Below are 24,007 nucleotides of genomic sequence, written 5' to 3' on the forward strand. Positions count from 1 at the left end.
ACAAAAACCATGCATCATGTAGTGTAGCTTAGTATAGATTGCATTTAGTATAGAAATCATGCATCATCTTTGCATAGTTTACAGCATTTTGGCCATTGAGGACAATGACCATATTAGTGTGGGGATGGGAATTCTAACATTTAACTCTTATTCAAAAAAAAAAAAATCCAAAAAAATTGAAAAATTTCGAAAATCATAAAAATTTGAAAATTGAAAAACCTAAAAACATGTTTTTTTCCTTTTGTAGTCTTGTGTATATATTGTTTTGTATATATTGTGTTTGTTATATCCTTGTTCACATTGATTGACTACGCCACATCCGAGACATGAGGATATTGAAGACCGCATGGTATGATCTTTCCAATCTTCTTTTTCCTCTTTATGTTAATGACTATGTGGCTTTATTTTGATTGATGCGGTATAACAATGTGAATTTAGGACTTGCATGTAGTTTATATGTCATAGTAGTTGATAGAATCACTTGCATTAGGATGTTTATATTAGTTGCATCATGGCATGTAGTTGCATGTTAGAAATGTTTTGAAAAATGCCTAATTAGGAACTTTGACAAGAGCAACTAAGCCATTACAAATACTTGTTCAACTTAAGACTTTGCCTACTAGAATGGTTGTAAAACACCCTAGATAGTGTCATACTAGTGTCTTTTGACCCATGACCCAAGGCCTAGTCAAGGGTTTGCATGTGAGTCACCTATCCAACCCCGTGATGCGATTTAGACTTGGTTAACTTGTCTAGGTGACCTTGATTGACCTTGTGGTAAGGCAACCCAAAAATATTTTCTATCAATAAGCTTGAAGTGCTCATTTCAAGGAATTTTGTCATGTGGAAGTAATTTAATGCCAAGGAAACCTCAAATGTTATGAATTGTTGAATGTTGAGAAATTTAAGTTGTTTTGATGGAGGCGTACCACTTCGATGTGCTTTGGTGCGTGATCCATTGAATTGGGCCCCCACACGGTTGTGAATTCGGCCGCCCAGAGACAGAGTGACTATCACCCCGAAAAGCTATTGTCTAGAGGTTAACCGGTTGCCTAATAAGCGATTGGCGAAAGCAAAGGACACTAGACCGGAAGGGACAAACCCCATCTTAAATTTTTGAAATGTGAAAGTGAAATGAGGACAATTTTGAATACTAGTCATATCCACCCATTGTGTATAAAGATTTGAGCATTTCATTCCCAAAAAGCCTTTTTGTCAAGCCACTTGGTCGAACTTGGGACGATCCATGACCTTTACTTTTGTAGAGAATTCGAGACTTGTCATGTCATATGCTACTAGCATCATAGGGATCATCATTCCACCACCATCCGATCGCTCTTGACGAAAGCATTTGGAAATTGAGGACGAAAGTAGTCTAGTTTAACACCATTTGGAGGTGATTTAGTGCCATCCTCTTAGCTTTAGTAATTTGTTGAACTAGTACTTGTGAAGGATTACATGCTCTTAAATTTGTTCCTCTTTAGTGCCTCCGCCACTTGATGAGGAAGTGGCTATTCCTTTTGTAGATGCATCCATTATGTGATTTTGTGTGCTTAATGTTTGGATGTGTCGCCATTTTGGCAAGACCCACCTTGCCTTGCAAGAAGGCATCCTGCCTCATGGTTGTCTTGTTGTGAGTTGAAGGGGCGGAGTGAGACCCGCTAATTGTCTCATATCGGATATGCTATTAGGTTAGTTTAAATAATGGTCCTAGTCTTTGTCACCTCTTTACTCGGGACGAACAAAGGTTCGGTTTGGGGATATTTGATGTGACCATAATTAGCGCATATTTAGCCCCCGAATTAGCCTTGTTCCCATGCTTTTTAGTGCATATTTGGGTCATTTATTATCTTTAGTTCTTTGTTTTGCATATTCTTTGAGATTTTGATCCCTTGGTAGGAAAGGAGTAAGAATCTTGCATTTTCATGGCAAAACAAGACTAAATTGATCGAATTCAATGACCAAGCATCAAGGAGAGACAAGATTAGAAGGCCTTTGTACATATGATAGTAGATGAGCAATGTTGAGAAAGGATCCTTGAGTCCCCAAGGAAATCCCCAAGGAATTTATGAAGAAAAAGGAAGAAAATAAGAAGAAGCCTTGCTGAGGCACAATCCGTGCGGATTGTCTACAATCCGGCCGTCCTTCACCTGCACAATCCGTGCGGTTTTCCACCAAGACGCCCGGGTTCCATCGCCACAATCTGCCCGGATTCTCTTGAATCCGCTCGGATTCCATCGCCACAATCCGCCCGGATTATCTTGAATCCGCTCGGATTCCATCGCCAGAATCCGCCCGTCCCGACCCTAATCCGCCCGGATTCCTCTACAGCGCGATTTCCTCTTCTCCAAGCTACGAAGAAAGAAGCCCTTCCTTCGGAAAATACCGGCGCCTCCCTGCTCAATCTAAAAAGTGTAATTACTAGTTTAGCCCATAGTTAACCCTAATGCATCCCCCTAATTTCCACTATAAATACCCCATTAGTCTAATTAGAAGAGCATGTTCTTCTTATCAACAATTAGAGTAGTTAATACCAATCAAATCTCTCTTTAGTTTTGTAATCAACAATTAATCAAGTTCTAATACAAGTTTTATTTCCTTAATCTCTCTTTTGTTCATCCTTTATTTTGGGTAATTGAAGATTATTTGGGTTATTATTGGGAGATTGACAACCTCTCAATCAAGCATTCAAGTACTTTTTTTATTTTTGCTTTATTATTGGAATCATTAGTAGGTATAATTCTCTTAATCCCTTTTTAATTATTGTTAATTACTTTCATTTATTCATCATGTTTCATTTTGTTGGTATGATTGACAACCTTGCTAGCATGATCAACATGATAATGAGTGAGTAGTCTATTAGCTAGGGTTAATGGGCGATTAGGGGAAACCAACATGGGGAATGATTCATGCTTAAATTAATATGCTTTCATGTTTTATTTGCTTGCTTGTTTTGATCTCAACTCATGCACATGTTATATTTGATGAAATGCTAAGCCTATGAATCCTTGCATTTACTACCATCTCCTATCTTTTCAATGAGACTTGTAAGACATAACCCAACTCGAGTCTCATTAGACCATGCATGTTGTTGAGTAGGGAAGATTAAGTCGACTTGTAGGTGTTGTACAATCTAATCGATTCGGCTCCGGGACCCAAACTTTCCTAGGATTGTAAGATATAACCCAACTCAATCCATCACAACAATAATTGCTTGCTTATAATTTGAGAACATGTTTGTATGATCAATTCCCATGATTCCCCTATGATCCCATGACACCCTAGTGCTTTTTAATCAATTGTTTACACCCCTTTTAATTCATCTTGCTAGTTTATTTTCATTGCTATTTTAGTTAGTGACCTTCTACATCAACCCAATTTATGACACCCCCAAGACACCACTAGTTTCAATAGAAATCTTATTTCAATACCCGTCCCTTGGGATCCGATCTTTACTTGCCTCTTTACTAATTGTAGAGTTGTTTGTGAAGCTATAAATTGTGTTTTGATTCGGACGTGACCCAACGACCACACCTTTAATTGTGAACACGAAACGGACCGATCATGTATGTGGTGCTCGGCGTTGGGAGGGACGGCCAGTATACGTAGTGAGGCGGGAGAGGGTGGCCGCCAGTGTAGGGAGGTGGTGGGGGTCGCGTGATTGATAGGGGACGAAGGGTTTATTTTTTTGGGGTTTTCATTTTCTCTTTTGGTTGGTATGAGAAACGAGAGGGGTACACTCGAAATAATGGGAGAAAATGTGCGAGATTTAGTAAAATAATGTGCGAGATTTAGCACGTCCCAATTCATTTTTCCAGATTCATTTCCTCTCACTTCAATTTTTGAAAACCTCTTTATCACTATCCATCCTTTTCCACTCAAATTAGTTTGTAACAAAAAAAATCTGAAAACATCATCTTCTTTATCCTATATTATGCCATTTAAGAAAATAAAATAAAAATTATAACCATATTATTTAAACAAGCCAACAAAAATGGGGAAGAAATATATTGAAAAAAATCACTACAAACTAAAAATTTGAGAAATCTATAGAAATAAAATCACCACAAACTAAAAAAATGGTTGAGTACGTTTATTTTCTTTACTTTGCACATTTTAATGGTCATTGTTTGAATTTTCTTTCTAAATGCATTGATTTTAATTATAATGAAGTTTTATGTCTTGCTTTTGAATGAAACATGACAAATCTAGATTATTACGAGTTTTGTTTCCTACTTTGAAATCTTAAAAAATGGGTTTTATTTTTGTACTTGTTACTTATGATTTGGTCATTAATTTACTTGTTACTTACGAATATATTGATTAATTTGTGCAATATGTGTTAATGGTCGGTTATTTGTGTAATATGTGACCATTTGTGGACAAAATGTTGGATTACTATATGTCGACAAAATTATGGTTGAATAGTTAACATGTCTGATGAATTTGTTGATTTATTGAGTAATTTTTCCTGTGTAATAATGGTAACATATTGCACATACAAGTTATTGTTATATGAATGTATATTTGTTGATTTATTTGTTTTATTTTCTCAGTACCAATGGTGACATTTTGCAGCACCAGTGGTGACATATAAAATGTATCACTAATATACTAAAATGTTATCAGGAGAAGGCAAGATCCAAAGACGATAGGGGGAAGAGAAAAGGTTATAATTGGAGGTTCAAGAGATGATTCTCCAATGGAAGAGTCTTGAACAATGTTACCAGTTTTGTAGATGACATGTGATGAAAAAATTGATATAGAGTGTTGATATGAGTTATAAAATCAGGAAAGTATATGTTATGGATAACACTTGATGTAAGATGTTAGTTTGGCAGTATAAGCACTTTTATTTGACAGTGGTCCTCATAATCATGTTACAATTTTTATGAAACAATGTTATCAGTAAAGCTTGATTTTAGAATTTTTGTTGTTTAAATCATGAGAAACATATTTTCAGTTTATATCATAATGTTACCAACTTCGTATCTTGAACTAACGAGCAATAAGTAATGACATATAAGTAAAGTTGGATGTATATCCTCACAACCATGCTACCATTTTGTTTAACAATGTAACCAATTTTGTGGATGATATTAGTTATGAAATCAGAAAAGTATAATAATGTTACCTTAGTTATTGTGAATGTTATCATAATTAGTTAAATGTAAAATGTTACCAGTTTAGTTTAACAGTGTTACCAATTTTCTTTAACAATATTCCTAACAAATATGTTACCATTTTCACGAACAATGTTATCAGAATGCTTGATTGTATAAATTTGGTTTATATATATATATATATATATATATATATATATATATATATATATATATATATATATATATATATATATATATATATATATATATATATATATATATATATATCATGAGAAACATATTTTTGGTTTGTGTCGAATGTTACCAACTTTGTTTAATATGTGATCTTAGTTAGTGTACCATGTTAAAGTTACCATTTTATTTGATTATGTTATCAATTTTACATAAAAAAAGTTATCATTAACATCTATGTGATCATGAGAACTATATTTTCTCAATATGTAGTACAAAAATGTGACCATTGTAACTTACCATGTCACCACACAATATTTTTATTTTGTAGGTGAAATTATAATGGAGAAGAAAACAAAAATCACGCAAACTAGTTACATATAACATTAGTGTGGTAACAAAGTTTTTAGAGATCGCTTTGAAGAACTTAAAAGAAGATATGTGATTGAGAGTGTATATTATACATATCCCTAAAATGAAAATAAAGTTAAGAACCCATCTAACGAAAAATATATATATATATATATATATATATATATATATATATATATATATATATATATATATACGAGAGAGAGAGAGAGAGGAGTTCTAATGAGTCCTTTGCAGCTTGTAAGTGCCTAAGTTCTTCTAAGACCATTGGATGAAGGGAATGGAGGGAACATCTCAATGAAGGGTCATAAATCTCCCTCCCTAATCCTTCATAATTTCTTTCTAATCCTGCATAACTTATTCCTCATTCTAATATCCCTACTCACTTCCTCTTTATCAGAAACTCCTCTCCTCTCTCTATATCTCACATTCTCTCATCAAATAAAACCAAACAAAAAACCAAAAAAAAAACCCCTTTACACTCACCCCGACAACAACAACACCGCCTACCTACCGCACAACCATCCCACCACCGCACAACACCCTTGGCCTCCACCACCAAAACCCACTCGCCGGGCCCAATGATACCGACACCACCGCCGCAGCTCCCCACCACCGACCACTCTCTCCCCAACAACCGCAGCTCTTTCTCCTCCCCTGCCGCACAACCTCACCACCACACCGAGCCACCACCTCCACTGCCGTACCTCCTCTATCGACCCCAACAACAACTGCACAACCTCACCACCATAACGACCACCACCAGAAACAACACCAACAACAAAACCCACGATTCTCTCTTAGATCTGAAAAAAATAAAAAAAAAAAATGAAAAAATGAAACTTCAAAAAAACAGATGGCAGTTATAGGCAGGTAGACCGTGGGCTGTCGGGAAACGGTGTTGGGTTGTCGTTGGTGTTGTCGTTGACTCGTTGGTTTTCCACTCACCCTTTGTTTTGGTGTTGTAGTTGGTTTTCAATTTTTTTGCTTTATTTTTTTTTCAGATTTTGTATTTATTGTATTGTTTTTTTTTTTTTTGTATTTTTTTTTAGATTTGACTTGCTACAAATTAGACTCAATTTGTCTACAATTCTACATGACTTTACCAATAAAGTTAATTAACATCTTAGAATTATAATTATCTGTGACATATTGACACATGGTGATATCCAATTCCAAGGTTGACCAATAGTCAACTACTTAATGGGACCCACTCTTGGAATTTTTTTGTCTCAAATTCTCATTTGCATTTCATATGCATTGCCATTTCATTTGCATTCCAATTGTTAAAGAACTCAAAAATAAAAATAAGTCACTTTTTCATTGACCATTGCTAAAGAACAGAGGTAAACAGAGAAAGGAAAGTCTTTTTTCTACATTTATAATAATATTACTCCGTATTAAATATAACAGTATTATTCCTCGTCCTTATTATTTCGTTACATTTCTTATCCGACGTTGCAATCATTTCTTTACATTTTCGTTTTAAGCACAAATTAACAATTTTTCTCATTCATAAAACTCCTAAGTGACTTTTTGACTTTTTGTAACTTTAAACTATGCATCGAAAATAACCGTAAGACTATGAGAAGTCTTGTGAACACATCTATTAGTACCAAGGTAAACACATTGCTTTAAAGAGCGCGCTGCACTTTGAAATCGCGGAACGATCATAATTTGAAGGTATGTTATGTGTTGTGAAGGGTATTGACCGAAACTCAGTTAGGAATTCAAATCGAAAGATATTCTCTCGCTGTAAGTAAGTTGTTTCTTCACTTCACTAATGTGTCAATTCAAATCGAAAGATATTGATACCTAAGCATCCAATCCTTCCTTTACCCAGGAATTCTGTTTCTCTGTCTCTGGCGCCCCTAAAGGGGGATTGTTGGAAATAGGGGCTTTTGAAGCCATGTAAAATGTTTCCAATTGTCCCACATTGATGAGGAAAAGAGTGTTTGATGGGTTTATATATATCCACACTCCTTACCATATCACTAGTGGGTAAAGAGAGCCTTTTGTAGAGCCTTTGTGAGGTGCTTAATCCAGCTCGCGCGCACCGTGTTTGTGCCCGAGCCCGGATATTCGGGATTGGGAATTTAGGATTTGGCAATCGTCTGCGGCGGGCTATGCATATCTTTTTGGACCGGGCCTGCTCTGTTTTTGTTGTGTGGTAACTGAACTATCTAAGCTCATTTACACATGTGCAAATTAGTCAGTCAATGACTATTAGTGGGTGCGTTTTTTACTCCCCACTTCCAGCCTTGACTGCTGAATTCCAGGGGCGGTTTTTAGCTCTTCCTTCCGGTCTTTCTTGGCTATAAATAGGAGCCTCTACTGCACTCAGAAACATACAAGAACACAAAACATCAACATACAAGAACACACAGCATCTCCTCTCTTCTTTCTCTCTTTACTCAAAGTTCCTGGGTACTATTTATACAATCGTTCCACGCCACTCAGGCTCGAGTGGGCATGTTTGACGGAGGCAATAGTGTAAATCCTTGGAGAACTACCGGTAACTTATTGATCGCCACCACGGTCATACCGAAATAGTTTTCAAGGCAGTGGCTCCCTTACCATGGCACTACAATTCGGGTTATATCTTTTTGTTCCTTTATTTTACATTGTTACTGCAATATTTCCGTCCTACATAGATTTCAGTTTGTTTGTTGTTGGGTTGTTATGAATTTAGTCGAAGTTTCAATCTTTTATCTTAATTTTTGTGTTATGTTTTGGGTTTGTGTGTGTGTTCTTACTAGTGAACTTGTATATCAGATGTTTGTGAATTAAAGTTTGAAACTTTTTTGGATGATAGATAATGATTCTTCATTTAGTTGCTGAGAAATCTGATAAAAATACCACTTACAAATAATAATAAAAAGTAAACAAATGATCGGGATTGAGGGAATAAGTCTTTATGCCTAATAAGTAATGATTTCAAGCATTTTAGCTGAAGCAACTTCATTGATTGTTGTGAAATTGAATTAAAGAATGCAACTTGATGCTTGTACTCGTATAATTTCTTTGTTATGATTGTGGGTTTGATGGATATTGGATGTGTTAGTAAGATGCTTGAGGTTTTAAATAATTAGGGTTTTCTTGATTAATCAAAGTTTCGATCTTGAAGTTCGTTGTTGTTGCTGGCTTATTTTGACAATTCTATTGGTTGTGAAGTAACAGTCGTCCAATAACAATTTTTACTGAAACTATTTCAATATGGTGCTAGCACAAAAGGAAGACAGATTCCAGACTCCTTATCGGCATTTATTTGTTTGTTTGTTGAAAATTGATGATATGAGCAATTAGTTGATGTCCATTTTTGTAAATCCTTGGAGAACTACCGGTAACTTGCTGATCGCCACCACGGTCGTACCGAAATAGTTTTCAAGGCAGTGGCTCCCTTACCACGGCACTACAATTCGGGTTATATCTTTTTGTTCCTTTATTTTACATTGTTACTGCAATATTTCCATCCTACATAGATTTCAGTTTGTTTGTTGTTGGGTTGTTATGAATTTAATCGAAGTTTCAATCTTTTATCTTAATTTTTGTGTTATGTTTTGGGTTTGTGTGTGTGTTCTTATTAGTGAACTTGTATATCAGATGTTTGTGAAATAAAGTCTAAAACTTTTTTGGTTCATAGATAATGATTCTTCATTTAGTTGCTGAGAAATCTGATAAAAATACCACTTACAAATATAATAAAAAAAAGTAAACAAATGATCGGGATTGAGGGAATAAATCTTTATGCTTAATAAGTAATGATTTCAAGCATTTTAGCTGAAGCAACTTCATTGATTGCTGTGAAATTGAATTAAAGAATGCAACTTGATGCTTGTACTCGTATAATTTCTTGGTTATGATTTTGGGTTTGATGGATATTGGCTGTGTTAGTAAGATGTTTGAGGTTTTAAATAATTAGGGTTTTCTTGATTAATCAAAGTTTCGATCTTGAAGTTCGTTGTTGTTGTTGGCTTATTTTGACAATTCTATTGGTTGTGAAGTAGCAGTCGTCCAATAACAATTTTTATTGAAACTATTTCAATATGGTGCTAGCACAAAAGGAAGACGGATTCCAGACTCCTTATTGGCATTTATTTGTTTGTTTGTTGAAAATTGATGATATGAGCAATTAGTTGATGTCCATCTTTCCTGGTTTCCAGCAAATGGGTTGACACGCCTAAAATGTCGCAATAAAAGACGGCCAAATTAACAATATATATACCATAAAGCATACTAATTAACACTAATTCTAAACTCCTAAAGTAGTAAGCAAGGGATCGTACCCAAGAGAAGGGGGTTTTGCAATAATGAAATTAAAAGAGCACAAGAGATTCAATAGGGGTAATTAGAGACAATGAAATCACGATTAATGCCTAATTATAAGTTAATCCTTTACTTTCTAATTAAGTCAAGAAGAAATCACATTCATTAGCATAATAACAAGGTGTTGCAAATATGAGATTACAAGGAAATCAAACTTAATAATCCCAACAACAATAAATTAAGGAACTTGATTAATTAAGCAACAAGGAAATCACACTTAATTACTCAATATAAATAAGGTTTCCAAAATTCAAACAATAAACACAAAAGGATTAACAATGATAATAAAAATTAAGGAAAGATTAAGGAGTCTTACAACCAAAGATTACACCTTTGAGCCGGATTAAGAAAGGGAGATTAGTTCTCCATGCTAGATCTAAACCCAATAACAAAGATGAATAATTTCCAAAATTACAACTTGATTAATTAAAGTGGCATCAGATGTCTTAAACTAGAGGAAAACATCCTATAAATAGTCTAACATAACCTAATAATCATGGGCTTAACGCAAGAAAAGCCCGTAACACAAAACGGCATGAAACCCAGAAAAGTCGCACCGTGCGAGTTCTGGTGTCTAGAAACTCGCGCGGTGCGAGTTCCTTGCTGTAGTGCGCTTTTCTTTCGTGCTTTGCTTGATCCTTGGAAGGCTTTCTCGTGGTATTTCTTCAATGCTTGTTCTTCACCCTTCTTTGGACACTTCCATTGTTTTCTTGGCATCTTGTTATTCATTAGAAACATGCTAAATGATAATGCATTCGAAATTGGTTAAATAATGTGAAAATCGTCAAAAACCATCCCCAAATGTTACCAAATGAGCTCCAAATGATGCCAAAACTATGTAGAAATAGGAGCTCATCATGGGTCTTTGATTAATAAGTGTTCCGTACGATGCTAAATTTTGTTAAAATAGTACTCCTATTTATTTGTGGCTTTGTGCTATCCGTGTCATCACATGCGTATGATCTTTGATTTGAATCTAAAAAGGGATTTGATTTTGTCATATTTTCAATTAAGCAAGAAAGAATAAGAGGCAATAGAGGGAACTTTTCTTGTGCAATGGTTCAAATAGGCAAGTGTCTTCTGCTAAGGGTGTCATGAAGAACGAGTTACGAAAGAAAGATTCAGCTGGAGATCTCCCAACCACTTTAATTTGCTTGAACTGTCAGCGGCAGATGATCTGAACACCTTTAAGAATGTTGTCGAGGAAAAGGGTCACGATATTGACAAATTAGGCCTATGGTATAGCAGAAGAGTCGGGTTAAAAAAGATGGGATTTGAGGAGAAGACGCCCATGATGGTCGAGGCTATGTTTGGAAGAAAGGATATTGTTAAGTATCTCCTCCAAACGGGCCAGGTCGATGTGAATAGGGCAAGTGGGTCAGATGGGGCCACTGCCCTCCATTGTGCGGCTGCTGGTGGGTCCCTCTATTCTCATGAGGTGATCAAGCTTCGGGTTGATTCAGGTGGGGATGTAAACCAGGTTGACTCTAATGGAAATCGACCTCTTGATGTGATTTCTCCTTGCTTAAGTTTCTCTTCGAGATTGAAGGGAAACACGTTGGATAACCTGTTGAAGAAAGAAGGTGTTAATCCAAGAGAAGAAGAAAGGTTGTCTCCCAAATCGTCAAATGATAGTCCCATGTCAGAGAAGAAGGAATACCCGGTTGATCCTTCCTTTCCTGACATAAAGAACGGTATATATGGGACCGATGAGTTCAGGATGTATATCTTCAAGGTCAAGCCATGCTCAAGAGCATACTCCCACGATTGGACCGAGTGCCCGTTTGTCCACCCGGGGGAGAATGCCAAGTGAAGGGACCCACGAAAGTACCATTACAACTGAGTCTGATGCCCTGTGCTTCGCAAAGGCGCGTGTACCAAAGGAGATGCTTGTAAATATGCTCATGGTATATTTGAGTGCTGGCTACATCCAGCCCAGTATCGGACCCGTCTTTATAAGGATGAGATCAGTTGTGCTAGGATGGTGTGCTTTTTTGCACACAAAAAGGAGCTTCACTCTTTGTATGCCTCCACTGGCTTGGCATTTCCTTCTCCTTGATCATATTCATTTAGCGCACCTTCATTTGATATGGGATCATTCAGTCTCCTTGGTGGGGTCTCGAGAGGTTCGTCTCCGATTGGTGGGGCCACTGCGTGGCAGAATCACCTTAACGTCATGCCACCTCCTGCCCTGATGCTTCCCAGTAGCAGGTTGAAAGCTGCCCTAAATGCCCGGGACATGGATTTTGAAGCTGAATTTCGACGTTAGCCATTGTTGGATGAGTTTGCTGGTCTGACCATGTCCTCCCCTACCAGTTGGAACAGTTTCTCTAGGGAGATGGGTCGCCTAGGTGGGCTAAAGCCCAGTAACCTTTGTTGGACCTTTAGTCCTAATTAGTTGTTTTGATAATGGCAGTAATGATTTGTATGTGGACTTAATATTATAAACATATGCGTGTAATTATGTGCTCAAGTCTTAATATAGAAAGGAACAATTACAATGACGCAAGCTTGAAGTTTGGACCATGGAGGTACAACTTCAAAGATACTTGATCGTTGTATTCAAGCAAGATCAAGATCAGAAATCAACCACAAGACTCAAGATGAGAGACTTGTGAAAAGACAATTCGTTTATTGAAGATCTACTGAAGATTAGATAGTATAGGTCGTTATCCGGTAATGGTTTTACTTTGTTTGATTTAAAGGTTAGTGAAGTTATGACCTCATAGCCATAACTTCACTGCTAGACAAAAATGATGCGTTAATTTTTGGAAAATATATTTTTAATGTTTTATAAGAATAAGAGGGTATTTATATAATTGGAATTATTTAATTAGAATTTAAGTTGGATGTACTATTGGTTTGTAACACGATATTTATGTCGTCATGCAACCTAGGGTTTCAACTAAAATTCTATCTTGATTTGCTGTGGGCTATGGAGGCCGAATGGACCGAAAAAAACCCTAGGGGCCGGCCGAAAACCCTAGTGGCCGGTCCATTCCTTAACCCTAGCCTCCTACTTGTTCATGAAGTCATTTATGGTTTCACACCTTCCAGAATATTATAAAACCCTAATTCCCTACAACTATAAATACCTCTCTTCATTCAACATTTAAAAAGGGACACACATCTACACCTTCAAAAAGAAAAATATTTAAGCAAAAATTATTTGAGCTTTAATTCTTATTTTACAAATTGCTTATACAAAAGTTGCGCATCATATTTGTCAATCACTCAAAGAGAAATCGTTATAGGATACTAAGTACACAAAGATATTATACTCACTCGCATAACGTGAGATTAGTATTTATCGTTGTACTTTTCTTATTAAAGTAAGAGCAATCTAGAGTATTTAGCGATACTCAATCTGAGTTATAATCATATAGTTGATTATACGAGTGGATTGATAATTTTTGTAATCCTTATAAAGTTACTAAAAATTATTAATCGAGAATAGTGGACGTAGGTTTCGACTTGTGAAACTGAACCACTTCAAAAATCATGTGTGTCTCTCTTTCTTTATTTTTGTTATTTTGATTTTGCGTTTGTTAGTAAATTAATTAGTTGATTTTAATCAATAAAATCAAATAATTAATATTACATCATATATTTCGAAAAAGTGGGCATCATTTTTAATACTCAATTCACCCCCCCCCCCTTCGTATTCGATCAATAGACTCCTCAATTGGTATCAGAGCGTCGTGCTCTTGATAACCTAACAGCTAGAGTCTGATCTTTTTTTTTTGAGTCTATTTATCGTTTTTTCGCTGTATTTATTTTTTATCAAATGGATTCCAAACACCTTAAGTGTCCTATATTCAATGGGAAGAACTATGATTTATGGAAAAATATGATGACCCATTTCGTTAAAGGTAACGATTGAGAGTGTTGGTTGATTATCAAGAATGGTCCGAATAAGATCTTACTTTCAACCACTAATGGCACTACCGTCGAAAAGAATGAAGAGGATTATATTGAGGCGGATTATAAAAAGGTTGAGAGGAATTCAAAACCAATAAGCTTATTAAAAAACGGTATGATTGCAACTGAATTCGATCGTTTCTCAACCAGTTCATCTGCCAAGGAAATATGGGATGGTCTAGAATTAGCCTATGAGGGAACCGCAATTGTTAAAAAGCAACGTATGGCATTACTAATGCGAAAATACGAGCTGTTTGCCGTGGAGCAAAACGAGTCAGTTGACAGCATGTCCTCTCGCTTTTCTAGTATCATTAATGAGCTAAAGAATTTAGGAAGAACATTTGACTCCGAGGAAATTGCTAGAAAAATTCTTAGAAGTATGTCTCGCAGATGGAGACATAAAGTGTCTGTCATAGATGAATGTAAGGACCTAACTTCGTTATCCTATCAGGAGCTACTCGGAACCTTAATGGCTCACGAGATTACTCAATCGGGATGAGGAGGAAGTCTGGTACAAGTAAGAAGATGGCCTTACAAGCTGAGTCCAGCAAGATTGATGATTCTTCAGATATTGAAGATGAAACTGCGTTGCTTGTTAAACGTCTTAAGAAAAGGTCTTTCTTTCAAAATCAAAATAAGACATATAACAAATCAAAGCAAACTCCCAAGAAAACTGTTGAGTCAAAAGGGTCCTTCTCTAATCGTGGATGCTTCAAGTGTGGCGATAATGATCATATGATCAAAGATTGCCCCACATGGAAGAAAATAAAGGACAAAGATCAACATAACGAGATAAAGAAGGAATTTAAGCAAGTTTTGATGGCATATTGTTGGGGAGACTTGGACTCCGAAGATGGTGAATCCGAAGATGAAGAAGAGATGGCAAATCTTTGCCTACGCAACGCCAGTCTTGACCTATTCTCTGACAGCGACAATGAAAGTAATGCTTCAAATGCTGAGATGTGTCTTGTTGGAAATTCAGATTCAGAATCAGATGATGAAGAGGTAAGTTTTATTAAACTTAAAAATCAAATTAAGAAACTTTCTAAGAATGACTTAATTAATACTCTTGAAGAAACCCTTGATTTTTGTCATGAACAGAAGTTAGAGTTAAGAGACCTTTAAGGAACAAATTCTAGACATTGCTGAGGAAAACGACCAACTTCTAAAAGCCAAAGCCAAAAAGCTCAAATCTAAAGTTATGGCTGCTCCAGCTACAACTTCAGACATGACAAATGCTGAGAAAAATGCTCTTGAATCAAAAGTTAAGGCTAGTGATGCCATAACTTCAGAGCTCAAACTCAACATTAAGCATCTTCAAGCTAAAGTTACAGCTAGTGATGCTATAACTTCTGAGTTGAAGAAAATCAATGAGATTTTAAAAGATGAACTTAGTGGCAAAGATAGTGTGGTTTTCGAACATAAGAGAGAAATTACATTTCTCTCTAAGCAATTGAAAGAAGCTAGTGATAGTATGTCTGAACTTAAGACGAAACATGATAATGAGAAACGTGTCTTGAATGAACGTTTTGATAAATTTCGTGAAGATTTTGAGAAAGGTAACTCTTCCAAGGATTCAAGTGTAGATCATTCAAAATGTGAAAAAGAAATTGAGTCCTTGAAAGAATTACTCTTACATGCACGAAAGGTTCATGATAAATGGGAAGGAAGCACAAAGGTTTTAAACTTCCTTATTGAACAATCTGATAATAACATGAAGATGGGACTTGGTCATGAATGCTATAGCCGTAGAGACCATGATAAATGCAAATCTAATCCTTCTGATCACGACTTCAGAAAAAGAAAATATGTTAATCTTCCAGAATACTTGATTTGCAATTACTGTGGCTCTACTGGACATATTCAAGTCAATTGTGTTAAACTTGCTTCGGATAAGCAAAAGAATGTCGAATCTGTTAAGACTTGTGAATTCATAGTGGAAGATGATGTCTCAACTATAGATGAATGTAACGACAACGAAGAACGTAATAATGAGTTTAGATGGACTTATGATATGGCTTTTGATTACTCATCGGTTCCTCCAAAATCAAACAAAATAAATGAGAATCAAAAGCATACATTCAAGTCTAAAGATCATAATACTAAACCTAGAGCGTCTCATGAAGGTACTAGACCAAGAGTTACTTCTGTTAGAACAAAACCTAGAGTACCTTATGTTCCGATTGTTAGACAAAGACCAAGACAACCCAATGTGAAAGCCAAAAGAATAATAAGACAAGTATGGGTTAGAAAGGATCAAATCTACAGAGTCACTAACCATAAAGGACCCAACTTAGCTTGGGTACCTAAAAGTTGTATTTGATTCATTTGCAGATAGTAGTGAAAGAAAATAATCTATGGTATCTCGACAGTGGATGCTCGAGACACATGACAGGAGACAGAAATCTTTTTCTTTCACAAGAGCCCTTCTTTGGTGGCAAGGTTACTTTTGGAGATAACAAGAAGGGTAGGATTATTAGAGTAGGAAAAATTGGAATTTCAACCTCCCATTCAATCGATAACGTATATCTGGAAGTGGTCTTAAACATAACCTACTTAGTATCTCTCAATTATGTGACAAAGGTAACAAAGTTGTTTTTCATGCCAATGCTTGTCGTATCATAATTGTGTTGGAATATGTGTCCTCCGACAATAATGCGATCACGACTGTTGATCATGATAATCACATGTATAAATCTCATTATAAAGAATACAATTGGGAAGTAATATTGTTACTGTCAACTGGTCAATATATATCGGTAATGATTGGCTGACTAGAGTTTGACATTCGTCGCCGTGCGACGGTGGTGATCAGTTGACCCCCTAGGTCCTACCTATAGGGCAACACTCTTAATTGATTATTTAATTAATCGTATAACGTTACGAGTTAATTAAATTATTTGAAAATTGACGGACAATTTTGGAAGTAAAATTTACGTATCATATTGAAATGTGATTAAATGAGATACGGTCTGAGTAATTGAATTGTATCATTACTCGGATGAAATTATTGTTTAAAGAAACAATCGAAAATTGAATGAATTATTATAAATACAATCAGTTGTGATTTATAAATGGAAAAATATTTTGGTACAAGTAATTATGAAATTACTAAGTCAATTTTGTATGTGACGTATTTTAATAGTACGTTGATTTTTAATATGTTAAAAATACACAACAAATTTATGCTACATGTGACATGTTACATATTGACAAATTGACAAAAATAATATGGATCCCATATTATCAAGTGTACCGAAATTAAGGGGGTGATTAAGCTAATATTGTGTTTGATTAAGATAATGGAAAACACAATGATTACCTACATTCCTAGCCATGCAACCCTAATGCTCATTGTAAAGAACAATTCTTGCATGTATTGGCTCCCTCCACCCCTCTACTCCACCCGGTTTTTAGAGGAGGAAAAACAATTGTTTTTCCTCTCCTTTTTGCCATATACTCAATATTATTATTGAGGGATTCATTCATTCAAACACATCATCCAAAATTAGAATTCTAGAGAGAAAAATAATCCTCTTCTTCTTCTCTCTATAAACCGAAATATTAAGTGTATTATAATATTTTTGGGTCATTTTCTACTAGATTAATATTGTACTAGTTCTTATAATATTAATCTTAATTAAGAGAAAGCTTTGGGTATAAATCCTAAGGAGAGATCCTACACTTGGATCTTGGTTCTTCCATTAAAGGAAAGCTCAAGAACAAAAGAAAAGGAGATTTCTTTTGTGCCCATAAAACCGAAACATCCAATGTAAGAACATGATTTCTCCTCTATTTTGCTCTTTTGTTTGCATGCATAAAATCCATATTTAATTTTATGACAAATTAAATTAAATCATATATGAATATGTAAGTATATAGATCTACTTTTCCTTCAATTGGTATCAGAGCGCCACGGTTGTTTGCATGCAAATCGGTTAAAAGTTTTTCCGAGTTATAAGAATAACATATAAAACTTGTAAAATTTGTGTTATTATGATATATCACGAAATTAATTCATGCATGTTAATATTTCTGGTCCTAAAATGTTTTAGGATATTTTGGTTAATTTTACGGATTTTTATTGTTCATATTATACAATAATGGCATTTAAATATGATTTTATGGGTAAAAATGTCATTTTCGGTCTAAAATTAGCTATACTTCGAATTTTACATTGATTTTTGGATATGTTGTCACATATATTATTTTGAGATAACCTGTAAATTTCATAATTTTTGGACTTGTTATGCTCGAAAAATGGATTTTTCATTATTAAATTCGGATTTAAGTGAAAAATAGGTTAATATGAGTTAAATTTCGAATCTGGTCATAGAAATTTAATATGTTGTCACATGCAATTTTACAAGATGTGTGTAAAATAATTGCCTATAAAGAAGTCTTTTTGCATGATTTATGGATTTTTGAAGAAAAATAGCATAAATAGTGACATTATTAGTGAACAATTAATAAAACATAATCTATGCCTTAGGAAAAACGTCTAATGTTGCATTTTATTATCTTTTTCAGATCTAAAATTGAAAAGTTAATGAATATAATTTTTCCATGTTTTTTATGATTATTTTAGTTAAAATCGATAAACCGCAACATTGTTTTTCCGGAAAAATTTCGAAATTTTTAACCTAAGATTTTGAACATTATGAGTGTCACGGTATTTTTCCAGAATGTTCATGTGTTTAAATTTCAAATTTGGAATTTATTTAAAATTTTGTGATTTATTTGAAGTTTATAGCTTATTTTTGTAATTTTTAGTCCATTAATGAACAATTTTATAAATATGAGTTAATTATGGTCAAATTATTAGTGAAGACTAAATTTTGAGTCCTAAAAGGTTAGAGTAATTAACTAATGCATAAATATGAATTTATGTATTTTTGTGATTGTAAAATGTTGAAATCACGCAAATCCGTAAAAACCAAGTAATATACGATATTGGCTAATTAAAGGCGATTTAGCATAAAATTGAGCATGTTCATACATATTATAATGCTGCATTTTTCTTTATGATTGTCATAATTTTAATTTATGTAATTTTGAATTATGTAATTTTACTTAGTATGGCCTTAGATTTTAATTGGTATTTCCCGAAATGTATGGGAATATCGATTCGGTTGTAATTTTATTGTGATCTCGTATCACCGTTTTGTAATTTAATAGATTTATTTTATTTTAGTTACAAATGTATAATAGGAAATTATGTAATTTATTATGTAATTTTATTCATTCCGGAGTTCCCAAAGACGGATTTCTTCAAGAATGACGATACATAAAGACGGTGTTACCTCGAGATGCGTGCCACAACCGAAGTTCAAGGGACCAATGGAGTTGGTTTCCGAATATGTAATAGTTAAATAGTTTTTCTATTTTAGGAAAGGCCATACTAGGATTTATTTATTTATTTTTATGCTTGCATTTTATTTTATGTCACATGCATCGCTAAATCGCCATAACTAAAATATGCATCCTTATTTCATCGAGTTTATCGACCGTGTCAATTAACATTATCGTAGTTCACCGCTTTAGTTCACTTAAAACGTGATAGATAATAAATTGACATGACCTCTCGCTAAAACAATTAATTGAGACATAGCCTTACCAAATAGTAGAAACCATGAAAACCTATTTCGCGAGGGAGTGCACTCGGCTACCCCGGGGTACAAACCTTGTTACGTAGGGGAAGTGGGTGATAAATGTATAATCCACCGAATTCATGTTGATAAGGGTTTCATCGGCTACCCCGTGCCTAAGTTGATGTGGGTTTGGATAATGGACACATTTATTCGAAATTTGGATTGAACTCAACAAAAGTAATTGATAAGGGTTTCATCGGCTACCCCGTGCCCTTGTTGATGTGTTTTGGGCTATAGATAAACATTAGAGTAAGTTTATCTACCAAGAGTTCTAAAAGTAGAATCGATTAAAAGGTTAATCCACCGAGTTATATTGATAAAGGTTTCATCGGCTACCCCGTGCCTAAGTTAATATGAATTTGGGTCTTGGAATCATTTATCTAGTTGAGTAGAGGTCACTAGAAAAATGCATAAAACTTGTTTAAATCATACATTTTTACGAGTTTTATTATTAAAACGACATTTGTTTTACTTCTTATATTTTGTTTTGTAGACCACTTGTTTTCTCATAACAAATGGCAACACCAACTCCAAACGCCACACCTCTCGCTAGTTCATATTGGCTCCGATCCTTTATGGATCGATGTAAACTTGAAAAGAATGGGTCAAATTTCTCCGATTGGGATGCCCAACTCAAATTAGCCTCCGAAGGTGACGACAAGCTTCGTTACCTTAGCGAGGCCTCTCCACCCGAACCTACTACTAGGTCAACGGCCGCCACTAGGGAAGCATTTGAGGCTTACCAAAAGGAGTCCGCCGCAATGAAAAATGTCTTGATATTTGCGATGGAGGCGGATCTCCAAAGGAAAGCCTTTAAAATGGGCAATGCTAATGAGATTTACTCCAAACTTGTGACAATGTTTTCACAAGCTCCGCGAATCGTCCAATATGAGGCGGCCGCGGCATTCTTTGATCTCGACTTCAAAGAGGGCCAAAAGGTTAGCCCTCATGTGCTCAAACTTATGGAGCTTGTCGAGACCTTGAAAATTCAAAAGGTTGAAATCCCCAAAGAACTCATTGTAGATAGGATTCTACACTCCTTGTCCAAAGTCAAAGCGTATGTTCAATTCCGGGTGAATTTTAACATGCAAGACAAGGATGTGTCTCTTGAAGAGTTGCACAAGTTACTTGTGTAAGCCGAGAGGAACATGGGGTTAACTGTGAACCCACCAAAGGATGTGCTTAACATAAGCACTAAGAGTAAGGAGAAGTTCAAGAAGAATGGGAGAAAGGGCAAGAAGCAAGCTCCCACATTCACCAAAGCTAAGACTTGTGAAGCTAGCACTTCAAAAATCAAGAAGGGTCCTCTTGATAAATGCCATTATTGTAATGGTATGGGACATTGGAAAAGAAATTGTTCCAAATACCTTGGTGATATTAAGGCTGGAAAGATTACTCCAGTAGGTAAATGACTATCCTTCTTTTATGTTTCTAATTCAACTATGGTATTATGATGCAAAGTTGTGATAATGTATCTCCCTTTTTATTGTAAATAGGGCCTCCACCAAGCAAAGACAAGGGAAAGGAAAAGCAAGCATGAGAAACCATGGAGAAGCTATGGATAGCTTTTATGGAGCTTTGCTTTTCATTGTCTTATTTTAAATTATGTTTTGGATTTTTAGAACTTTAAGTTTCCGTGTTCGACATGGAAAGGTATTTTGGATAATGGTGACTTGGTTTGCAATCCAAGTCACCCGTTTTATCATTTATCCTTTTATGTTCTAAAATTCATCTTTAAATGCTTGTACTTTGAAACATAAGATTATTCACTTAAAGTGATCTAATAGACAAATATAATGACGGGTTTCATTATATGTCCACATGCTTAAGGCTTGTGTATGATCATTTATAAAGCGATTTTGAGTCTATGAACTCTCTTAAAGGAATGTCAATCACCAAGTACACATATAAAATCAATAACTATTAGTCTAACTATGAGATAATTCTCCTTATACTTCAACATCATTAATTTGTGTCTCATATGCTATCTGTAAATCTATAGTGTATTTATTCTAAAGATAGAGTGGGAGAAAAATGAGGACACAACACACAAGGCAAGATAAAATTGTGTACTTGTATAAATGAAGATCTACGCAAGAGAGAATGATTTGAATGAAGGTATATCTATTTACATAGTATACCGAATAGATGAGATCTATGGTCTCAAGTAAGTTCTATATGACTAAAGACACCAAGTGAAGTAATCGAAAAAAAAATATATTCTTATGATAACTACACGAGGAGACCAAAAGAAAGTTTTGGAAGAAAAATGACTAATGTAAAGTCTTAACAAGTTTTTGACTAAGTTCTATATGATAAATTTTGACCTATAGTTTCAATCTTGAGATTTACTTAAGAGCCTAAATGAATCAAAGTTACATACTAGTTATGATCGAGTTGCAAAATTTGATATACCGATATCTTCAATGGCCAAAGTTTTAACCACGCAAATGTCATTGCTTAACCTCATTATGAAATGGTTAAACCTCCTTCCGAAAGGGTATTTTGAAGGACGTGTTCTAGATATTATTTATATTCGAATAATGACATTGCTACACATCATTATGACATGAGTGTATTGGAGATTTAAAATCTCTTTCCGTAAGGTTAAGATGAGACCACTTCAAAATAGGTATTTTGAAAGGATATGATGGGTACATATATGGTTTTATCCTAATAACTTGGAAATGCAATTTATGTTTCAATTCTTGAAAAGTTTCGATTGAGAAGTCAATTTCGAAATATGTAGAATTGAGTGGGATTTAGGAAATTCTCATGTGAAGACATGGAATCTAGTGGGAGCTATCATCCTTTGAATGTTTACAACTCATCACTCCTTAAAGAATGACGAGCTAATACCTTCTTTCATTAAGAAGCTTTTGAGTTTTCAATTCTGGATGAAAATGGACTATGATGAATCCAATTACATCAAGGGATGTTGGATTAGTATTAAGAGATACACATCGTATCAACATTCACATAGGTTATTCATGTAAATGAAAATGGAATTGCCATTAGCAATCATGGTCGTTCATTGAACCTATGAACGGTTGATCTCATGATTATTAGTAACTAATGTTTCCGCCATTAGAATAATCATGTACATGTCCAATTATGAATCATATGCATAAGAGCATGATGATTGATTGGTAAGCCATAATAGAAACGTCATGAATTCTCGAGTAGAATCCGATGAGCAATTTCAGTGTTTGACGGAATGCTCTATTGTGTGTCAAGAGGTTGCACATATTATAGAAAATCCGAACACATATATTGATTTATGAGAATCCCAAATCTTTCAAGCCTAGAAAGAGAAATAAGAAGTTTTGAGAAAGATGCTTAGTTGAATAAGAGGTTATTCAAAAAAAATAATCTTTCCTAGTTAAGCTAGGACTTGTGAGAAGTGCTAGGCTAATAATCTTGACAAATTGTTACAAGACTCTACAAAACATGTACCTAGTGCATCGTGTGTGGATGGAGTACTTGATCAGTACAAGTTATATCATTCATCACAAATTCGTTCGTTATGTGATAATCGATAAGAAAGTTCTTTCAAGTTAAAGAACCAAAACCAAGGTCGGGAACCTTGATGTGTACTTGGTAAGATTCATGCTATGAAAGAGGACATGAATGTAAAAGAAAATGCAAGTGTAAGAAGTTTGAACATATGGACACATGGCATGTTAAACTTCTATTACAATCAATAAGTGTTTACACTTACGATATACATCACAAGGTTGTAATATGATATTGACTACCCGAGTGTGATGTCGACATTTATCGTTTGAGTTATTATTAACTCACCTTGTACATTGTTATATCCAAACGGGTTGTGGAGACAATTGAACCCCGTTAAAGTGAACACGGATTAACATTGTATTTGCCCATAGTTACTTGTATGAGGTGACGTCTCGAAGTGACTAGAGTGTGATGCGATTGATGGCAAGTTCAAGTGCCATAGAGTCATGTGAGATGACTAGTCGATCACATAGGCAGACTGTTAGGAACTTTTTGTCGGGCCTAATGACCGCTTATAGAGTTCTGGCAAATTTATATGGCCTGGTCGTGGCGAGAGCTACTATAGTATTCAAATGAGTCGATTCTTTTGACTAAAGACTATTCGCCTAAGGTGGCACAATTTCAGATTGACTTTGATTTATGTTACTAAGACCTTCGTAAATGGGGTCAAATGGGCATATTTTGGGTTATGATGGCTGTGGCTAGTCGAAGGGAATGAGTGCGATAGGAATTGTCCACCCCTAGTCAGGGTTATAACAATATCTCAGGGCCACTCGAGGAGTAATGAACTGGAAATGCGTGGCCCCGCTCGGAAAGTATCTATGATAGATAAGTCCGGTCAATCAGTTATTCTCCAGATCGAGGAAACCACTCTCGATATGATCACTTGCAAGTACGACCTAAAAGACACCTTGCATTGAG

General features: G+C 35.1%; 1 pseudogene; it reads left to right on the top strand.

Moving 5' to 3' along the window:
* The first annotated feature begins 7,253 nt into the window (after positions 1–7,253).
* Positions 7,254–24,007, top strand: part of LOC141628906 (zinc finger CCCH domain-containing protein 66-like) — a 29,419-nt pseudogene continuing 12,665 nt past the window's right edge.

Source organism: Silene latifolia, chromosome Y, assembly GCF_048544455.1.
Source record: "Silene latifolia isolate original U9 population chromosome Y, ASM4854445v1, whole genome shotgun sequence".
NCBI lineage: Eukaryota > Viridiplantae > Streptophyta > Magnoliopsida > Caryophyllales > Caryophyllaceae > Silene > Silene latifolia.